The sequence below is a fragment of the Pristis pectinata genome, chromosome 10 (genome assembly GCF_009764475.1).
Source record: "Pristis pectinata isolate sPriPec2 chromosome 10, sPriPec2.1.pri, whole genome shotgun sequence".
Classification (NCBI taxonomy): domain Eukaryota; kingdom Metazoa; phylum Chordata; class Chondrichthyes; order Rhinopristiformes; family Pristidae; genus Pristis; species Pristis pectinata.
In genome coordinates this window covers 75,364,818-75,385,474 of record NC_067414.1, presented here as the reverse complement: position 1 = coordinate 75,385,474, position 20,657 = coordinate 75,364,818, and the positions used below count along the sequence as shown (strand labels likewise).

General features: G+C 40.9%; 1 protein-coding gene across 10 annotated transcripts in view; it reads left to right on the top strand.

The window, feature by feature from the left end:
* The window catches only part of LOC127575402 (doublecortin domain-containing protein 2), a 135,110-nt gene that overhangs the window by 85,273 nt on the left and 29,180 nt on the right, over positions 1-20,657 (top strand). The window lies entirely within an intron of this gene.

Sequence of the window (20,657 nt, the reverse complement as noted above, 5' to 3'; positions counted from 1 at the left end):
CTCCTCAAACAGAGATTTTCCTGATCCCCGTCTCCCTTCCTCCCTTGACATTTAAGAGGAGTATAAATGTGTGTAGCATGTCAACCCATTTAAATGTATGAAGCTGTTTATTTTAAACGGTAACATACTGCAAATAGGTTATACTTATAAAGCAAGATAAATGATATTTGGCAGATCTTAGTAATTAATAGACAGTGAAACTAATCCCTTACAGGTTATAATTGATTTAGAAAGTCCTTTATAATTGAATCAAAGGTGTTGCAGGGAACTGTAATTTTAATTGGCAGATATGGTGATTTTTAATAGGATTGCAAGTGGTCAGTCATTTTTCTCTCTTAGTTTGTTGTGTCAGCGGGCCTAATGGTAACAACTGTGCCTTGGACAAGGTGGAAGGGGTCAAATCCCACTCCGGAGTGTTGCGTATGTTAGTTTGAGGCACACATTTGGAACTCATGTTAAACTGATGTCTCATTTAGGAGAATGCAAAAGATTTAAGGAAGATAAGGTAGTTCTCTTTGTCATGGAGTCATACAGCACAGAAACAGGTTCTTTGGCCCAGTATGTCCATGTTGAGCATCAAACACCCATCTATACTAATCCCATTTACCAGCACTTGATCAGCAACCTTCCATGTCTTAGCAATTCAAGTGCTTGTCTAGATAGGTGGCTCCACCACCCCCTCAGACAGTACATTCCAAATTCCAGCTACCCTCTAGGTGAAAAAATTCTGCCTCGGGTCCCCTCTAAACCTCCTACTTCTTACCCTAAACCCATGCCCTCTGATTTTAGATACCTATGCCAAGGAGAAAAGTTTCTCACTCTCTATCCTATCTTTGCCACTCATAATTTTGTATACCTCTGTCAGGTCCACCTTCAGCCTCTTCTGCTTCAAGGAAAATTAATCCAGTCTATCCAATCTCTCCTCATATCTTAGGAAAACTTGGCCTTTCCATCAGACAATTAAATTTTCCATTTCCTGCTTAGCCACATGCAGAATTTTAAACACATATTCAATTCTGTCTTAAATAATGCTATATGCTATTTGGTGCATGCTGCATTTTCATACAAAATGACAATTGCCTGCATTTTGTACAGTCAAGATATTTTGGAGTCTCCTATATTTGAAAAGTGCTATCTGAATGCAAGTCCTTTCTATCTACTCACAGAACAGTATAAAATATTTATGCTCACTTGTTGGGACTGGTTATAGAAAACCAGAAGGTTCTAAGATCTTGCAGAGCCAGACAGCAAGGAAACAAGGCCTTTGACCTAATGAGACCACATGGACCATCAAGTACCTATTTACACTAATCTTACACTAATCCCATTTTATTGTCCCCACATTCTACCGTTCACTCAGACACTAAGGACAATTAACAGTGGCCAATTAACCTACCAACTTACATGTCTTTAGGATGTGGGAGGAAATCAAAGCACCCTGAGGAAACCCACATAGTCACAGGGAAAATGTGCAAACTCCACAAAGACAGCACTAGAAACAAGGACTGAACCTGGGTTGCTGGAGATATGAGGCAGCAGCTCTACTAGTTGTGCCTCTATGCCACCTCCAAGTGGGTTGTGTAGCCAGGAGATGATGGTGTACAGGAGTCAATAGGAGAGAGAGGTGAAGCGTTGCATGTATGCTTGAGTGAGGTGATGGGTAAAAAGCTTAAAAGTGTGGCTCTCTTTCCAGTCACTACATCACCTGCCAGTCAAAGACTTTGAAGCAAAAGAATCAAAAGGAATTCAGAGAATGGAAGCAAAGGCAGAGGAGAAGGAGAGAGACAAAAGCAGAGGTAGAGAAGCAGAGAGAGAAACTGCAACTCAGTGACAAATGAGTCAAACGAGAGATAGACCATGTTCTATGATCTGCTGTGTACTTGGAGTATAATGTGGGGAAATGTAAGGTTATCTGTACAGAAAAGCAGAGAATTGTTTAAATAGTGAGAGACTACAGAATGCTGCTGTGTCGAGGGACAGGTGTCCACCTCTATGAAAAGACGGATACGCTTGCATTGGAAGCAGTTCAGAAAAGATGTTTATGTTGATTCTGGGATGAAGGCTTTACCGTATGAACGTATTGGGCTTGTATTCTGTGGAGTTTAAAAGAGTGAGAGGTGATCTTATTGAAACGCAAGGTTCTGAAGGAATTAGGCAGGGTTAATGATGAGAGTCTCTTTCCACCTGTGAAATCTCAAACTAAAAAGGAATAATTGATGAATAAGGTTTTGCCCATTTAAAATGGAGAAGCGGAGAAGTTTCTTCTTCAGATGATAGTGAGTCTTTGGAATTCTCCATCCCAGAGAGCTGCGGAAGCTGTCATTTGTCAAGCAATTGGTATTTTTAATGCACTGAATGTGTGCTGAGCATTTTATTGTGAGTTATTTATGAAGGTCATCTGTTGCTTTTGATCCAATTTCCGTCATTAAATAATTAAAATAAGTTGCACATGTTGATGTCATCATCACATGCATAAAATATGACAGTGAAATGACACCAAAGTCAGGGTTAATTGGGACAGGAAGTGCCCAATTTAACTTCTCAGTGGGTATGACTTCAACAGAAGATTGGTGTGAAAACTTGAAAGAAGAATTTACACATAAAGAATGTAGAAATGTGCCTAGTCTCTCAGCAGTTGAATATATTCAAGGCTGAAGTAGGTGGACTAGGTGTGACTCACAGATTGTGGGGAACAGGCAGGAAAGTGGAGGTGAGGTTGAGGCCAGATCACCAATGATCTTATTAAATGCGGAGCAGACTTGAGGAGCCACTTAGCCTATTCCTGCTCTTATTTCTTATGTTCTTCTGTGTCATACCATGAGAGATATCTGTGGATCCTTCCAGCTGGTTTTATGCATTGGAGACACAAGAGACTGCAGATGCTGGAACCAGGAGCAAAAAAATGTGCTACTGGTTGAACTCAGCGGGTCAGGCAGCATTTGTAGAGGGAAATGGACAGTCGACGTTTAGGGTCGAGACTCTTTATCTGGACTGATGATTCCAGATGAAGAGTCTCGACCTGAAATGTCGACTGCCAATTTCCCTCTACAGACGCTGCCTGACCTGTTGAGTTCCTCCAGCAGCTTGTTTTTTAATTTTATGCATTGCCAATTCTCCAGTCCACATATATAAAAAAAACTATTCAAGGACACGTTTCAAAGTGTAATTACAGCCTAATTCACATTTTGGTGCTGCAGTGATGGGTGACTGTAGTTACAGGGTGACAAGTTTACATTGGTACTTTCAATTATGATTGTGAACATAGCAATTTACAATGAAACTATACAAAATAAGGAAAGAATGTATTGCTTTAAAGTAAGAAAAGTTTTCAGTGCCCTATTTAATTATTCTTTGCTTTATTACTTCCCTCAACACACCTCACCTGAAGCTGACATTGCACTCCTCTTATGCCATGACATAGAAAATTACTGAGTAATTATGTTAAAACCCTTCATATATTTTTACTATAAATTGTTCCTTTATCCACATATATGTATAGCATATGGTATATGCAAGCTTGATGCTGTGATTGCATTCAAATCGATTTTAATAAATGATAGGAAGTCAGAGGATTTTCGTCTTTTTTATGTACTGGATAATATTGTCCAATCAAATGTTGCAGATAAATAAAAATAATAATTATGAGTTTAAATATGTCTGCATGTCCAATTATCCCCTAACTTTCTGGTTCACTTCATCTGCAGACTATACTTGGAATAGAGTCCCTTTGTGAAAGTACATTTGGGATTGACTGGGACCCTTTCATATCCTTCCTTTTAAAATACATGTTCATTTCCATCATAAACAAAGATACATGCCATGAATTTCATCATAAACACAAGTTTGTTATGCTTCTTGGAATACCAACACATGAATGAAGTTCCTATGTCTTGCTATTGCGCTAATGGTAAATTTCCATGATCGTTTTGTATGTGCCAATCATATATCTGTCAAAACTCCTCAGCTCTAGCAATTGACACAGCTTTACAATTCCCATATTATTTTAATAGCTCTTCAGCATTTCAGGCAAGTGTAATGAGTCAGTGCCTTGAAGGGATAACTATACTTATTAATTAGAAGCTTTCGATTAAATGTTTTTAATCCAATTTCTTCACTATTTAATCACTGAGACCAATACTTTATTGCTTTTCTCTCTTCGACGGAATATACTTTGGACCCCCATGACCATCAAATGCATAGTCAGACTGACTTCAATCAAGGGATGGGCATACTCATATTTCTCAGATTCTCTCACAGTTTCATACAGCATAGAAAGGGGTCATTCAGCCTATCAATTCTATGTCGGCTCTCAGAGCAATCCCATCAAATCATTTCCCTCACTTATTTACCTGTAACCTATCCTGCCTCACAAGCCCACTAACTCCTGCTGCCCATCCACGCAAGATGTAATTAACCACTCCATCTCGGACTGTTATCCAGGTCCTATTTGTACCAAAGCCACTTCACCCATTTCACTGTGCTTGCCAACCTGCAGGAGCTCAATTTTAAAATCCTCCCCCTTGTTTCCATATCCCTCATGTCCTCCCTCCTCTCTATCTGTGAATGTAGACCCTCTCCAGGCCTACGGTCCTCAGACATAGCAACACTCCTCTAATTTTGGCATCTTGACCATCCCTCAGTTTAAATGTGGCAATTGGCAGCTGTGTCATCATTGCCAAGACTTTAAGCTCTTCCCTCTTTACCTTTAGAACATAGAACGTAGAACATAGAACAATTAACAGCACAATTCAGGCCCTTCAGCCCACAAAGCTGTGCTGAACATGTCCCTACCCTAGAAATTACTAGGCTTACCCATAGCCCTCTATTTTACTCAGCTCCATATATCGATCTAACAGTCTCTTGAAACACCCTATCGTATCAGCCTCCACCACCATTTCTGGCAGCCCGTTCCACACACTCACCACTCTCTGAGTAAAAAACTTACCCCTGACATCTCCTCTATATCTACTCCCCAGCACCTCAAACCTATGTCTTCTTGTGGCCACCAATTCAGCCCTGGGAAAAAGCCTCTGACTATCTACCCGATCAATACCTCTCATCATCTTATACACCTCTATCAGGTCCCCCCTCATCCTCCGTCTCTCCAAGGAGAAAAGGCCGAGTTCCCCTAACCTGTTTTCATAAGGCATGCTCCGCATCCCAGGCAGCATCCTTTTAAATCTCCTCTGCACCCTCTCTAAGGCTTCCACATCTTTCCTGTAGTGAGGCGACCAGAACTGAGCACAGTACTCCAAGTGGGGTCTGACCAGGGTCTTATATAGCTGCAACAATACCTCATGGCTCCTAAATTCAATTCCCCGATTGATGAAGGACAATACACCATATGCCTTCTTAACCACAGAGTCAACCTGCACTGCCACTTTGAGCGTCCTATGGACTCGGACCCCAAGATCCCTCTGATCCTCCACACTGCCAAGAGTCCTACCATTAAGACTATATTCTGCCAACATATTTGACCTACCAAAATGAACCACTTCACACTTATCTGGGTTGAACTGCATCTGCCACTTCTCAGCCCAGTTTTGCATCCTATCTATATCCCTCTGTAACCTCTGACAGCCCTCCAAACTATCCACAACACCCCCAACCTTCGTGTCATCTGCAAACTTACTAACCCACCCCTCCACTTCCTCATCTAGGTCATTTATAAAAATCACAAATAGTAAGGGTCCCAGTACAGATCCCTGAGGTACAACACTGGTCACCGACCTCCACTCAGAATACGACCCCTCAACAACCACTCTTTACCTTCTGTGGGCCAGCCAGTTCTGGATCCACACTGCAATGTCCCCTTGGATCCCATGTCTCCACACCTTCTCCATAAGCCTCGCATGGGGTACCTTATCAAATGCCTTGCTGAAATCCATATACACTACATCTACTGCTCTCCCTTCATTGATGTGCTTAGTCACATCCTCAAAAAATTCAATCAGGCTCGTAAGGCAGGACCTGCCCTTAACAAAGCCATGCTGACTATTCCTAATCATATTATACCTCTCCAAATGTTCATAAATCCTGCCTCTCAGGATCTTCTCCATCAGCTTACCAACCACTGAGGTAAGACTCACTGGTCTCTAATTTCCTGGGCTATCCCTACTCCCCTTCTTTAATAAGGGAACAACATCCGCAACCCTCCAATCTTCCTGAACCTCTCCCGTCTCCATGGACGACACAAAGATCATCGTCAGAGGTTCCGTAATCTCCTCCCTCGCCTCCCACAGCAACCTGGGGTACATCTCATCCGGTCCCGGTGACTTATCTAACTTGATGCTTTCCAAAAGTTTCAGCACCACCTCTTTTCTAATATCTACATGCTCAAGCTTTTCAGGCCACTGCAAGTCCCCACTACAATCCCCCAGATCTTTAACCGTGGTGAATACTGACGTAAAGTATTCATTTAGTACCTCCACTATTTCTTATGGATCCATACACACTTTCCCACTGCTGCACTTGATAGGCCCTATCCTTTCGCATTTCATCCTCTTACTCTTCACATACTTGTAGAATGCCTTGGGGGTTTCCTTGATCCTGCCCGCCAAGGCCTTTTCATGTTCCCGTCTGGCTCTCCTAATCTCTTTCTTAAGTTCCTTCCTTTTAGCTTTGTATTCCTCCAGATCTCAAACATTACCTAGCTCTCTGTACCTTTTGTATGCTTTTCTTTTCCTTTTGACTAGATTTATTATAGCCTTCGTACACCACGGTTCCTGTATCCGATCATGACTCCCCTGTCTCATCAGAACACACAAATATCCCCTGAATATTTGCCACATATCTTCCGTACTTTTCCCAGAGAACATCCGTTCCCAATTTCATCTTCCAATTTCCTGCCTGAGAGCATCATAATTCCCTTTACTCCAAGTAAACACCTTTCTAGCCTGTCTGTTCCTATCCCTCTCTAGTGCTAACGTAAAGGAGATAGAATTATGATCACTATCACCAAAATGTTCACCCACTGAGAGATCTGACACCTGACCAGGTTCATTTCCCAATATCAAATTAAGCACAGCCTCTCCTCTTGTAGGTCTATCTACATACTGTATCAAGAACCCTTCCTGAACACACCTAACAAACTCCACCCCATCTAAACCCCTCACTGTCTGGAGATGCCAATCAATGTTTGGGAAATTAAAATCCCCCATCACAACAACTCTGTTATTCTCACACCTTTCTAGGATCTGCTTCCCTATCTGCTCCTCAATAACCCTGTCACTATTGGGCAGCCTATAAAAAACACCCAGCACCGTTATCGACCCCTTCCTGTTCCTAACCTCCACCCACACAGACTCCGTAGACAATCCCTCCACAACGTCCACCTTTTCCGCAGCCGTGACACTATCTCTGATCAACAGTGCCACTCCCCCACCTCTCTTGCCTCCCTCCCTGTCCTTCCTGAAACATCTAAAACCCGGCACTTGAATCAACCATTCCAGCCCCGGAGCCATCCCAGTCTCCGTAATGGCCACCACATCATAGCTCCAAGTATCGATCCAAGCTCTAAGCTCATCCACCTTGTTCACAAGATTCCTTGCGTTAAAATAGACACATCTCAAGCCTGTCTGAACACGTCCCTTCTCTATCACCTGCCCACAGCACCCACTCCTAGCCTCCTCCACTCGAGAGCCAAACACCTCCTCCCCAGTCTCTCCAATATGGATCCCACCCCCCAACAATTCTAGTTTAAACTCTCCCCAATATCTTTAGCAAACCTCCCCGCCAATTTGTTGGTCCCCCTGGGATTCAAGTGCAACCCGTGCTCCAAAAGAGGCCTCAATGATCCAGAAAAGTGAATCCCTGCTCCTTTCTCCAATCCCTCAACCATGCATTTAACCTCCTCCTCATTCTGTTCCTATACCCACTGTCGCTTAGCACAGGCAGTAATCCGGAAATTACTACCTTTGAGGTCCTGCTTCTCAACTTCCTTCCTAATTCTCTATAGTCTCTTTTCAGGACCTCATTCCTTTCCCTACCTATGTCGTTGGTACCAATATGTACCACGATCTCTGGCTGTTCTCCCTCCCCCTTCAGGATATCTTGGATGCGATCCGAAACATCCCGGACCCTGGCACCTGGGAGGCAAACTACCTTCTGAGTTTCTTTCCTGCGTCCACAGAATCGCTTGTCTGCCCACCTAACTATAGAGTCCCCTATCACTAGTGCTCTCCTCACTCCTTCCCTACCCACCTGAGCTACAGGGCCAGGCTCTGTGCTAGAGACACTGCCACTGCCACTTTCTTCTCTTCTTCAAGGTGCTCCTTAAAACCTACCTCCTTGACCAAGCTTCTGACGATCTGCCCTAATATTTTCATGTCCTTTAATTTGATAATGCTTCTGTGAATTGCCTTGGGATATTTTGCTCTGTTAAAGCTGCTATGTAAATACAAGTTGTTTTTATGCTGTTCATAGTGGCTTTTTGAATAGCAATTCTTCATTCATTAACTAAACCTCTCAGATGAAAGATGGTGAGCTGATCCTTGCATGAGAAGAAGCCAGTGTCTTGGATATTAATCTGAGAGAGTGCTTTGGGTTAGAGGTAGATGGTGGAGGTGGATTTAATCTTACTATTCCCATGTTTTTTTTAATCTTCCTTAGGCCTATGGCTGATTTTGGAAAGAAGTGTTCTAAATTCCAAAAACCTGTGCATGTGTGTAGTGTCAGTAACCAGAAATGAATTCCTCTTCCTATATCTTACTTTATTGGACTCTTACAAGAGGAGAACAAGAGTCCCTCCATACCTTAGAAAAAGTTCTACCTGAAGTAATCTGTGTTGTTATCCACTGGTGTTGCCTCCATTCCTGCATTAATGTGAATATAGAATCAAGGTGTGGGTTAGTGATGCAGTGGAGACCACCTTCAATGTGAACATAGAATCATTAGAAACATAGGCCACCTTCATTAATTAGGAATATAGACCACCTTCAATGTGAACATAGAATCAAGGCGTGGGTTAGGGATGCAGTGTTGACCACCTTCAATGCCACAACACATTCTTCAGACCTGGCACAAACCTCATGTTTTACCAAGAAGCAGTAATCCCTGCTTATGATGCCTGGCCTACCTACAGCAGCAGTTCAAGGCACTGGAAAAATGCCACCAATGCTCTCACAAAATTCTCCAAATTCACTGGAAGAACAGGCTAATGTCACTACTGAGTACTGAGGCCCTGGTTACACTCAGCTTGCTCCATTGTGCAGGCCCTGTTATTTGCATGCCCAACACCAGACTCCTGAAACAGACAGTATTCTGAGTTCTGACATGGGAAGAGTTTACCAGGACAACAGCAGGAAAAATTTAAGAATTTACTCAAAACTCCCTTGAAAAAGGCAACACTCTCACTGATTCCTGGGCATCTCTGGCCTATGACCACTCAAAGTAGAAATGGAGAATTCAGGATAGTATCAAGAACCTTGAGGCCATTGCCACGGGAACATGCAGAAATCCTGCAAATGCAACGGAAGGAATGACCACTTAACAAACTACACCTGTCCTCTCCATCAGGCACCTTCTGCATCAACTGTGAAAGTGCCTCAAGCGTCACTAACCACCTTAGAATCTACAAAACCAAAGTGGAAGTAAGTTGTCCTTGATCCCAAGGGATTGCCTAAGAAGGAACAGGAGAGATGTGAGCAGAACTGAGGTGAAGATATTTGCTGTATCTTTTCCTGCAGTTTCTGGGGTTGTACTGAAGATGAGGTTCTGTGGACTGGTGTTGAACAGTTAAACTGACATTGCTGTCAAATTTTCTGTGAACTCTGCTGTTTCCATTCATTTTATGGATGCATTGGAGTTGTTCCCTTTGGATGTGCTCAAATCAGTTTGTATGACATGTAGTTTTGGATGCACCACAATCTACCCCAGTCACACTTGGGGTTTTGTAGAAGTCTTAAGTCAATTTAAGCTCCTTGAGTACATGGCTCTCTACATTTTGGAGGCCTTGAAAGCTCCAAAGAAGTCTGGAATCACAAAACACTATTTCACATGAATCAGTGCCCTGTAAAAAGTGGTGAGTAACCAGTCTGCAGGTAAACCATCCTCTTTAAAGATGCAGATGCTGGGACCTTCCTGCTGGTGGATCGTCCATGCATGTTGAACACATGACATTAACAGCATCACTGGAGGCCAATTTGGCACAGTGGTGTAGCGGTTAATAATGCTGCCTCACAGCTCCAGGGACCTGGGTTTGATCCTTCAAGAGCTTCAGTGTTTTTGTCATTTTTAGCAGCTTTAGTGATTTTTTTAAGCAGTGATTGCATACTGTATTCAGAATTAGAGATTTATATTAACTGACATATGACGTGAAATTTGTTGATTTGCGGCAGCAGTACAGTGCAAAGACATAAAAATCTATAAATTACAAACAAAATAAATAGTGCAAAAATTAAAGGAATAATGAGGTAGTGTTCATGGGTTCATGGACACTACCGTTCAGAAATCGGATGGTGGAGGGGAAGACACTGTTCCTGAATCACTGAGTTTGGGTTTTCAGACTCCTGTACCTCCTCCCCGATGGTAGTAATGAGAAGTGGGCATGTCCCGGATGGTGAGTGTCCTTCATAATAGATACCACCTTCTTGAGGCACTGCCTCTTGAAGATGTCTTCGATGGTGGGGAGGGTTGTGTCCGTGATGGAGCTGGCTGGGTCTATAACCCTTTTCAGCCTCTTGCAATCTTGTGCACTGGAGTTTCCATACCAGTTAGGTATGTTTGGAAAACCAGTTTTCTTGTTTCCGATCCTGCGGAGGAACTGCAGGCATGTCCAAAGGTCAGTGACTTTGAAATGGCGTGAGAAATGAGTAATGTGGGCAGTTTTGGCACTGTACCCTGGGAATTTAAACTTAATTGATTTTGGAGAGGCATTTCAATCAGATGCATATTGTACAGATATGTGTATACACACTTGTTCTTAATATGCTTAATGATTTTTCTGAGGAACTGTTCCCCTGCTAGTCCTCCTCTCCACACTTGACCTCAGTGGGAAGGATACAATGGTGTAGGAAGCAGTATATTATAGATTTACCAACATGATAGTTGGACTCTAAGGTTTATATTACAGCAAGAGATCATAAAAGCTATCATTGTATTCCTAGGAATTTTTAAAGTTAAGGGGAAACTTTTACATGATAGACTTGAGAGAGGAATGAGATTTGGAAATCTGGGATATGGTGGAACAGTCCAAAAGTTAAAGCCAGGTTTTTCCACAAGTAAAATTAGGAAACAATTCAACATTTCAAGGATGATAAAGACTTGGCGTTCCACTGGATTCTTATTAATCAATGGATTAAGAAATATCTACAAACTGGAGCTAGGACAATGATCAAACATGATCTTATTGAAAGATAGCATTGACACGAGGGGCTAGAATGCACAGTGAGTAGATGTGCGAAGAGAGGTCAAGAAGTGTGGAGTCAGATTAGCTGAAGTGCTTTCGATAAAGGGGTTCTTGCATAGTGGATCTGAGGATGCTAATGAGAAAAGCATTAAAAATATTGACTATGGATAAAGGAGTAGATAAGGATTTCATCAGGGATGATTATGATGAAGGACATTGGGGAAATACTGGGGTCTTAGAAATAGGTCTTCTTGGGTGACAGATTAGATGCAAGGCTTGAATATCACCCTAACATAGAACAGAACATTTAAACTCCACTGTCAAAAAGTTTCCATGAATAATAGCAAGGAAATTCACTTTCTGCTTTTTATGCCTCTATCAGACTTTTGCTGAGTAGGCCTTTAAGCCCAGGGTGAGCCATCAGTTATTGCTCCAGCATTGTGAATGCATGCATTAGGTTATGAGAAATCTCTTAATTAGTAACAATAACTTTTTACATTTGCTGTGCTCCCAGATTTGGATGGTTTGGCTTTGTAAAACACTTCTTACACAGAAGCTCTCAGAGAATTATGCATGGTCTTATTGTACTTATAATTTTTGTCAGAATTAGTTGAATTTCTCATGACACTTGCTTCAAGCTGTTCCTTGTTAAGCCACCTGAAATATAAAATGAGAATAAAAAAAGCTCTGAACCATACGAGATATTACTTGAATTCAGAAAAAATTGATCGAATAAAAGTTTTTAAATTTGCTACGGAGAATTGATCAAATTCTCTTTGATTAACAAATACTAGAAAAGGACCTATTCTTTTTTATACAGGCACAGTTCATAATAATATTTCCATTTTAAGAGGTTTTTCTTTTACTGGGAATTTACTCAGTTAGTTGAATTTTGCTAAGTTAGTCACCAAGCAAAAGACAAAACTGAAAGAACCTGCGAATGATGGATGTACTGTGACATTTCATAATTGCCAATGCTTTCCACTAAGCATAATTGATACTGCAGGTAGCCAATATTTCACAATCAATGATAAAAAGTCATGCCATCAATCAACAACAGCAAGGAAATATGTCACAGTTTAGCCATTACACCTTTCTTTCCACTTTAATAAATGATTAGATTAGACTTGTGCAGAATAATAAAATAAGTAGAGTCTCTTAGTAGAGAATTGATCTAGTCAAGAATAAAGCGTGATGCCTTGGGCTGGCAGTAGTCATTTTTTTCACAAAGAGATGAATTGAAGTGTTTAGTTTAATAACTATGTATAGGTTGACCACATGCTTTGTGGAATCACTTGCACTGATATTAACTCTCTGCCATATTGTAATTTCATGCATGGCCTGATTCCCACTTCCACTAACTATAGAAATCTAACAGAATATTGAGGAAAAGTTGATACAATTCATTGATTCATTTTCACTTCTAAGATTTGGATTTAAAGTTAAATTTTTTTTAAATTTAATTTACAGCGTGGTAACAGGCCCTTCCGGCCCAACGAGTCCGCGCCGCCCATTTTAAACCCAAATTAACCTACCCATACGTCTTTGCAATGTGGGAGGAAACCAGAGCACCCAGAGGAAACCCACGCAGACACGGGAGAACGTACAAACTCCTTACAGACAGCGACAGGAATCGAACCCCGATCGCTGGTGCTGTAATAGCGTCGCTAGAATAAAAATCTCATCTAACAATTGGCTGTAAAGAAATGAGTTTTAGAGTAATTCCAACCCAGCCCGCCGTACAAAAATATAACATGACACTGATTGATACCAAATAATGAGACTCTTACACATCACCTGATTAGCTGGCAAGGGAAATGTCATATTGGTCCAGCAGTGGGCATTCACCTGAAGTTTAAAGGTTACTGTTGGATTAGCCATCTTTTTCTGCAGCAAAAGATGCCTTAACTGGAAAAGTTTTCCATTCCCTGGCCTTTTAATATTCCTCATCTTATCGAGAAAACCATTTAACATCAAAATGAAATAAGTTTCTAACATCTTAAACCTGAGCAATTAATAATTGATACAAACCTCATGATGGATAATGGTAACCATTAAAGATTTCATGGCATCTTCTGAAGAAGAACAGTTAAAATCTTTTGCTCCACTGACACCCCCAGTTGGCCACAGAGTGTGACAGACACCCCCTTTTAGCTGCTCATTCATCCTTTTGCCATTTGTGGGATGTTGAAAGTGCATAGAATAACGGCTGCACTCACCTACATTATAGTGACTGGGTCCCATTTTATGTGGAGATCATATACAGGGTACCAAGATATCATGAGGTGTTTAGTATATTCCAGTGCTTTCTTTTGTCTTTACCATGTCACAATAATGTTTTCTTTCTCCAATATTGTTCAAAAATTTTCCCAAAGAATCTTGAGAATTATTTTCAACTTTCATTCTAAGCAAGACACTTGTAGGCAATGTATTTATAGCAAGCATGGGTCTGTTTGCTAAGGCACCACAAAGGGTAGTGCAGAAGAAAAGTACATGAACTAAATGAAAGATGAACACTTGAGAAAGACAAAGGGATAAATAGAGAATGGGGAGACAATTGGAAAGGATACTCTCCCACTCTGCATCAACTGAGTGTGAATGTTGGAAGCAGATGTGGGAAGTGCTAAGGAACATTATTATTTCAATGAAGTTTATCACCAAGGACCAAAATATTTTAAGACTTTTATTAATTCCATGACACTTTAATTCATTTCAGTATGTGTTTGTGTATATATAGAAATAAGTAAGATAAAACATGTTAAATGTAGAGGTAGAAAGTGCACCATGTACAAAATCTACTCTTCATCTGGGAGTTCAGAGCAGTCATACAGTTTACAGCTTAGTTATAAAATTACAAAATCTATTGAGGATCCTACATCTTATGAATCTGAAACTATAGTCATGCTTCTTGTTGTTTTACCAATTCTGATAAAAAGGGAAACATCTTTTATTTCTCTTTATGATACCTTATAACTCATAACATATTCTCACTCCAAACGATTGAAACACTATTTTTAACAAAAAGCTTCTTTTATGTTCCATTGTCTGCTTTTCACAAATTATTATAGCAATGTTATGTAATTATAATTTAAATCATGCAACAGCATGAAAGGACAATTGTAATGCAAATAGGCTGTACTTTACCACTAAAGTGGAAGTAGTCAGTGTACAGAAACAGTGTGAGCTTTCACTATAGAGACGCATCAAGAGATCAAACCAAACCACATGAGGGATCTCCAGACAGCTTGGAAATAAAATCTGACAGCAAAGCATTATTTTAAACTGTAGAAGCCATGGCAGCTGATAATTACAGATAGGTTTGCCAAGCTTAACAGCCCATAACAAGCTTTAACTGACTACTGCTTTAGGGAATTATACTAACAGTTCATTACTTAGTATAGTTTAATAACATGAAGCAAAAAAAAGGTAAAACTGATTTCACAATACTTTATTTTGTAATAAATTAAAGGACACATTGTGTCTATTAAAATGTAGTTTAAATTTTCTTTCATTAAAGGAGAATATTTAGTTGGATTTCTGCAAAGGCAAAGTATGACAAAATAAGAAAATAAAAATCTGCAGATGCTGGAAATCTGAAAACAAAACAGAAAATACTAGACCAATTCAGGCAGCATCTATGTGAAGAGATAACAGCAGCTTTAAATTCCTTGGTATTAACATATTAGATGACCTGTTCTCGGCCCAGCACATAGATGCAATCACAAGGAAGGCACGCCAACGTCTTTACTTTCTTAGGAACTTAAGAAAGTTTGCCTTGTCAACAAACACTCTAACAAACTTCTACACATGTACTGTTGAAAGTATCCTGATTGGTTGCATCATGGTCTGGTAGGGCAATTTGAATGCGCAAGACTGTAAGAAACTGCAGAGAGTAGTGGATTCAGCCTAATACATCATAGGCACATCCCTCCCCACCATTGGTGGTACCTACAGGAGGCATTGCCTCAAGGAGACACTGCCTCAAGAAGGCAACATCCATTATCAAAGATCCCCACCAGTTAGGCCATGTCATTTTCTCGCAGCTACCATCGGACAAGAAATACAGAAGCCTGAAGTCCCACACTACCAAGTTCAAGAACAGTTACTTCCCTTCAACCATTCAGTTCTTGAACCAACCGGCACAACCCTAATCACTACAGTTTAGCAACATTATGACCACTTTAATCACCTTGCATTAAAATGGATTTTGTTTTTTTTATTCTAATTGTGTTCTTTCTTGTAAAAATTGTGCATAATTAATGTTTAATTTATGTTTTTCTTGTGAAGTCTGCTTATCTGATGCTATATGGCTGTGATGCTGCTGCAAGTCAGTTCTTCCTAGCACCTGTACATACATGTACTTGTGCATATGACAATAAACTTGACCTTGACTTTGAGAAACAGCTAACATTACAGAACTGAGAAAGAGAGAAACAAGTTAATTTTCAGTTTTATCTAGCCGGCAGAGAAAATGGAGGAGGACGATGGGTGGAACAAAGGAATTTCTCCAATCAAATCAAGTCGAGTTTATTGCACAAGTACGGTGAGGTACGGGTACAATTAAAAAATTGTTTGCAGCAGCATCACAGGCACGTTGATGCAGACAGCACACAGAACATAAACATAAATTATACAAGAAGAGAAGAAAAAGACTGTGCAAAACAAGATATTAGTGCAAAAAACACAATCAGAGACAGTCCATGGTAATGTAAGAAGTGGCCTGTAGTGTTCCATTGCTTAGGTAGGATTAGGGTTGTGTAGGTCGGTTCAAGAACCTAATGGTTGTAGGAAAGTAGCTGTCCTGAACCTGGTGGTGTGGAACCTCCAGCTTCTGTACCTCCTGACTGACCGTAATGGTGAGAAAAGGGTATGACCTGGATGATGGGGATTCTTGATGATAGATGCCGCCTTCTTGAGGCAGCACCTCGTAGATGCTTTCAATGGCGGAGAGGACTGTGCCCATGCTGGACCGGGCTGTGTCCACTACTCTCTGCAGCCTTTTGATAGAGTGAAATAACAGGGCAGTTAGATAAGATTAAGATTCTTTGCCTGTGCAATTTGTTTCTATTGTTGTGTAGTCTGTGTAATGTTGTTTGGTCTAACTATACAAAAAAAAACACAGGAAAGAAGAAAAAAACGATGCTACGTTAAAAGAGCCAGAATTCAGTATTGAGTTCTGCAGGTTGCAATGTGCCCAGATGGAAGATGAAGTGTTGTGCTTTACTGTAACAGTGCAGGAGGCCACAGACAGAAAGGTCAGAGTGGGACTGGGATGGTGAATGAGAAAAGAATTATTGGTGTTTTATGATTGCAGTTTTACATCTGAGAAGGCCCAAAAATTGGAATATCTTGTTAACAACAACAACTTGCTATTGTTCCATTAATGTAGGCAAATATCTTAAGGTTCCATATTTTTGGAGAGGAGCAGTGAAATAAGACAAGGTTTCTCTTAAGAACATGGATTTTGATCGATCTTTTGGTCAATCCATATTCTAAAGATACAAATGATGGAAGAAAAGAAATGCAGGGTTTACTAAGCCCTGTAATAGTGTGGGCAAGAATAAATCAAGAAAAAAATGAGTGTAAATTAGAAACATTTTATCTTATTAATACCTTTACGAAGGCAAAGAATATATTTTCTAAAATAATGCTTTTATGATCTGTTCATGTTGAAGTCAAAGAATGACCATGTTATTGGTCATTGCTTAATTCAGATATATCATTAAAATCACCAAACATTGGGTAAAATGACAGATGGAGAATTGCATGGGTTGTACTGATTCCTGCATCCCTGTTCTCAAACACTGCTCCAGTTCATAGTATGAATACTCATTTGTATGATCTCCTCTGCAAATTGAAAATTCCCTGTTTGCAATAGGTTATAATTTTATGGTGATAAGTGAGTTTGGGTCCATTATGAGAGGCTTGTAAGTGTCAAATTGTCTGCTTTGGTAATAAGTGGGCAGCATGCTGGTGTCGATGACCATTCCAGGGACTTGGGTTTGATCCTGATCATAGGTGCTGTCTGTTTGGAGTTTACGCAATCTCTCTGTGACTGCATGGGTCACCTCCAGGTGCTTTGGTTTCCTTGTACATCCTAAGGTAAATTGAGTACTGTAGGTATCCCTCACTGTTAATGGAGAAAAGGAATAAAAGAGGAGTTGATGGGCATTTGTGCAAGAGTGCAAATTGAGGGGAGGGTAATGGGACTTGTGATTAGTGTTGAAACATATTCATTTCTGTGTTGTGTGCTTGCACGCAGTACCTTTGTGCAGGCAGCCAATAGAAATGTTGTCTCATTTAGAAACAGAGATTCCAAACTTAGTGGCCACTATTGCCCTGACAACTAAAAAGTATGATTCTTTAAAGGGACGTGCATGTGTTGGAAATATTCAACAATAATGAAAAGGGTAAGCTTATTAATAAGCAACAGTGCTGTTTCAGATTTTGATATTTTCTACCTCTGGTGTTGTTAAATGCTTCAAGAAGTTCTTACTCTGAAGGAGAGTGGTGCCCTAGACATATTCTTCCTAAATTGTCTGGAAAGAATAACATTTGAGTGTGGTTCATTCATTCTGAGAAAGGAGCACTGAGCAATTTGTCACTATGCAGAAGTCTGTTAAATTGTACCAGAGATAGGTAACCAAAAGGTAGATGAGGGTTAGGTAGCCATAAAGGTAGATGAGGGTGGGGCAGTGGATGTTGTCTATTTGGACTTTAGCAAGGCCTTTGACATGGTCCCACATGGTAGGCTGATCTGGAAGGTGAAGTCCCATGGAATCCAGGGAGAGCTAATTGGGTGGATTCAAAATTGGCTCAGAGGTAGGAAGCAGAGGGTGGTGGTTGAAGGCTGTTTCTTGGAATGGAGGCTGGTGACTCATGGTGTGCCGCAGGGGTCGGTGTTGGGACCCTTGTTATTTGTTATTTATATAATTGATTTGGATGTGAAGGCACAAGGCTTGATCGGTAAGTTTGCGGATGACATGAAATTAGGATGTGCTGTTGATAGTGAAGAAGGTTATCGTAGGTTACAGGGGGATCTTGATCAGTTAGAGAAGTGGGCTGAGGAGTGGCAAATGGATTTCAATACAGATAAGTGTGAGCTGATGCATTTTGGAAAGTCAAACCCGAGTAGGACTTATACTATGAATGATCGGGCACTAGGGAGTGTAATGGAACAGAGGGACCTCGGAGTACAAGTGCATAGTTCATTGAAAGCGGCATCACAGGTAGTCAGGGTGGTGAAAAAGGCGTTTAGCATGCTGGCCTTCATCAGTCAGGGCACTGAGTACAGGAGTTGGGACATTATGTTGCAGCTGTATAAGTTGTTGGTGAGGCCGCACTTGGAGTACTGTGTACAGTTTTGGTCACCCTGTTATAGGAAAAACGTGGTTAATCTGGAAAGAGTGCAGAAAAGATTTACAAGGATGTTGCCATGACTAGAGGGCCTGAGGTATTGGGAGAGGTTGGCCAGACTAGACCTTTATTCCCTGGAATGTAGGAGAATGAGGGGTGACCGTATTGAAATGTTTAAAATTATGAGAGGCATAGATAAGGTGGATGGTAACAGTCATTTCCCCAGGTTAGTGGAGTCCAAAACTAGGGGGCATATATAGATTTAGGGTGAGAGGGGAAAGATTTAAAAGGGACTTGAGGGGCAACTTTTTCATGCAGAGGGTGGTGAGTATTTGGAACGAGCTGCCAGAGGAAGTGGTTGAGGTAAGTACAATAACGTCATTAAGAAGCACTTGGATAGGTACATGGAGGGGCAGGGCTTAGAGGGATATGGGCCGAATGCAGGAAATTGGGACTAGCTGGGTGAGCACCATGGTCGGCATGGACTGGTTGGGTTGTAGGACTTCTATTCGTGCTGTATTGCTCTATGACTCTATGACAGGACTTACTGTTCATTGGCACAATTACATTTGTCTTAAATTAGCAAAATTTCCAGTCCTCATAAGAGCACCAGCAACATGCGTGGGGAATAAAGTTGCAAAATGACATTGCAGTAAACAGATACTAGAGCAAGAAACAGACGTGTAAAATTCTTCTCCTTTGTATTTTTTGTGATGCCAGCAGGGTGGGACTTGCAACTGTCAGAGCAAGACCTATTCCTGCTTCTCCTGGTGGGTGAACCCAGAACCAAGGCACATGGTCTCAGGATAAAGGGCTGCTCACGTAAGGCTGAGATGCAGAGTTTTTCTTTCTCTCAGAACTTTGCAAATTTTTGGAATTTTCTGGACTGGAGAGCTGTGGAATCAGCATCATTAAGTATATAAAGAGCTGAGATTTTAGAATTACAGGGGAACTGAGAGTTATGGGGGAGAGGGAGAAAACTGCTGCTAAGGACAAGGATCAGACTGGCCATTATCTTACTGAATGGCATAGCAGGCTTCAGGGGCCAAGTGGCCCAACCCTGCTCCTTCTCCTGATCTTTTTATGTTCTTTCCCCACATAGCAATGGGGGTGATGTCATTATATAATCACAGTGGGATTCCAACATGAAAACCATTGCCAAGATAAAGCTTGCCAGCGCCCGATTAAAAAATTCCCAGCAAATCAGCGAAATAGCTAAAGTGCAACTAGAAAGGGTGGCTGGGCATTTAAAGATTTCCAAGAATCCCTGAATTAGAACTTCATCTAGCCTTGGAACAGTCTGAAGAAGCAACAGTGACAGGGGCAGGTGGGAAAGAAATGGTCTGTGGTGCTGTGTGTGACTGGAAGAGAATGATCCACGTTTGTGGCAGGAGGAAGGAAGGAACAACGATGTGAAGAGGTGATGGCACAGCATACTATTTGACTTTGTCCCTTTCCTTGCCATTGTCTTGCCCTCTTTCACTTGAGATTTGGAAAAATGGGGCATTTCACAAAAAGTATTCACAGTCTGATTATCAGGCAAATATCATTCTGGAAGGATTTGCCTTTGCTTTTTTGTTGTGCCATTTTCTAGCGCAAACATTATTAATGGGCAGAATACACCTAGTCCGAAAAGGTTTCATGATGTATTCTTTTAAGACACACCATAATATTTGTTTTTGAATCTTTTCGTACCAGATAGCATTTTAAGACAAAAAAGCCTGGTTCTTGATTCCTATTCAATACCAGTCAATGTTGATTAGGAGTTCACTTGATTTAACAGTAACACAAAATATATTTAATTTAACAATGGATAATTTTAGCTATTAGCTATGTTGGCAGCATTACTTTTTAATATCTTGCCAAAATGATCCTCATGCTGGTCTACTTAAAGATATTTTCTTGTGTTGCTATTGTCCACCACTGCCCTTTTGATCTGTGTTCATTAGGATTA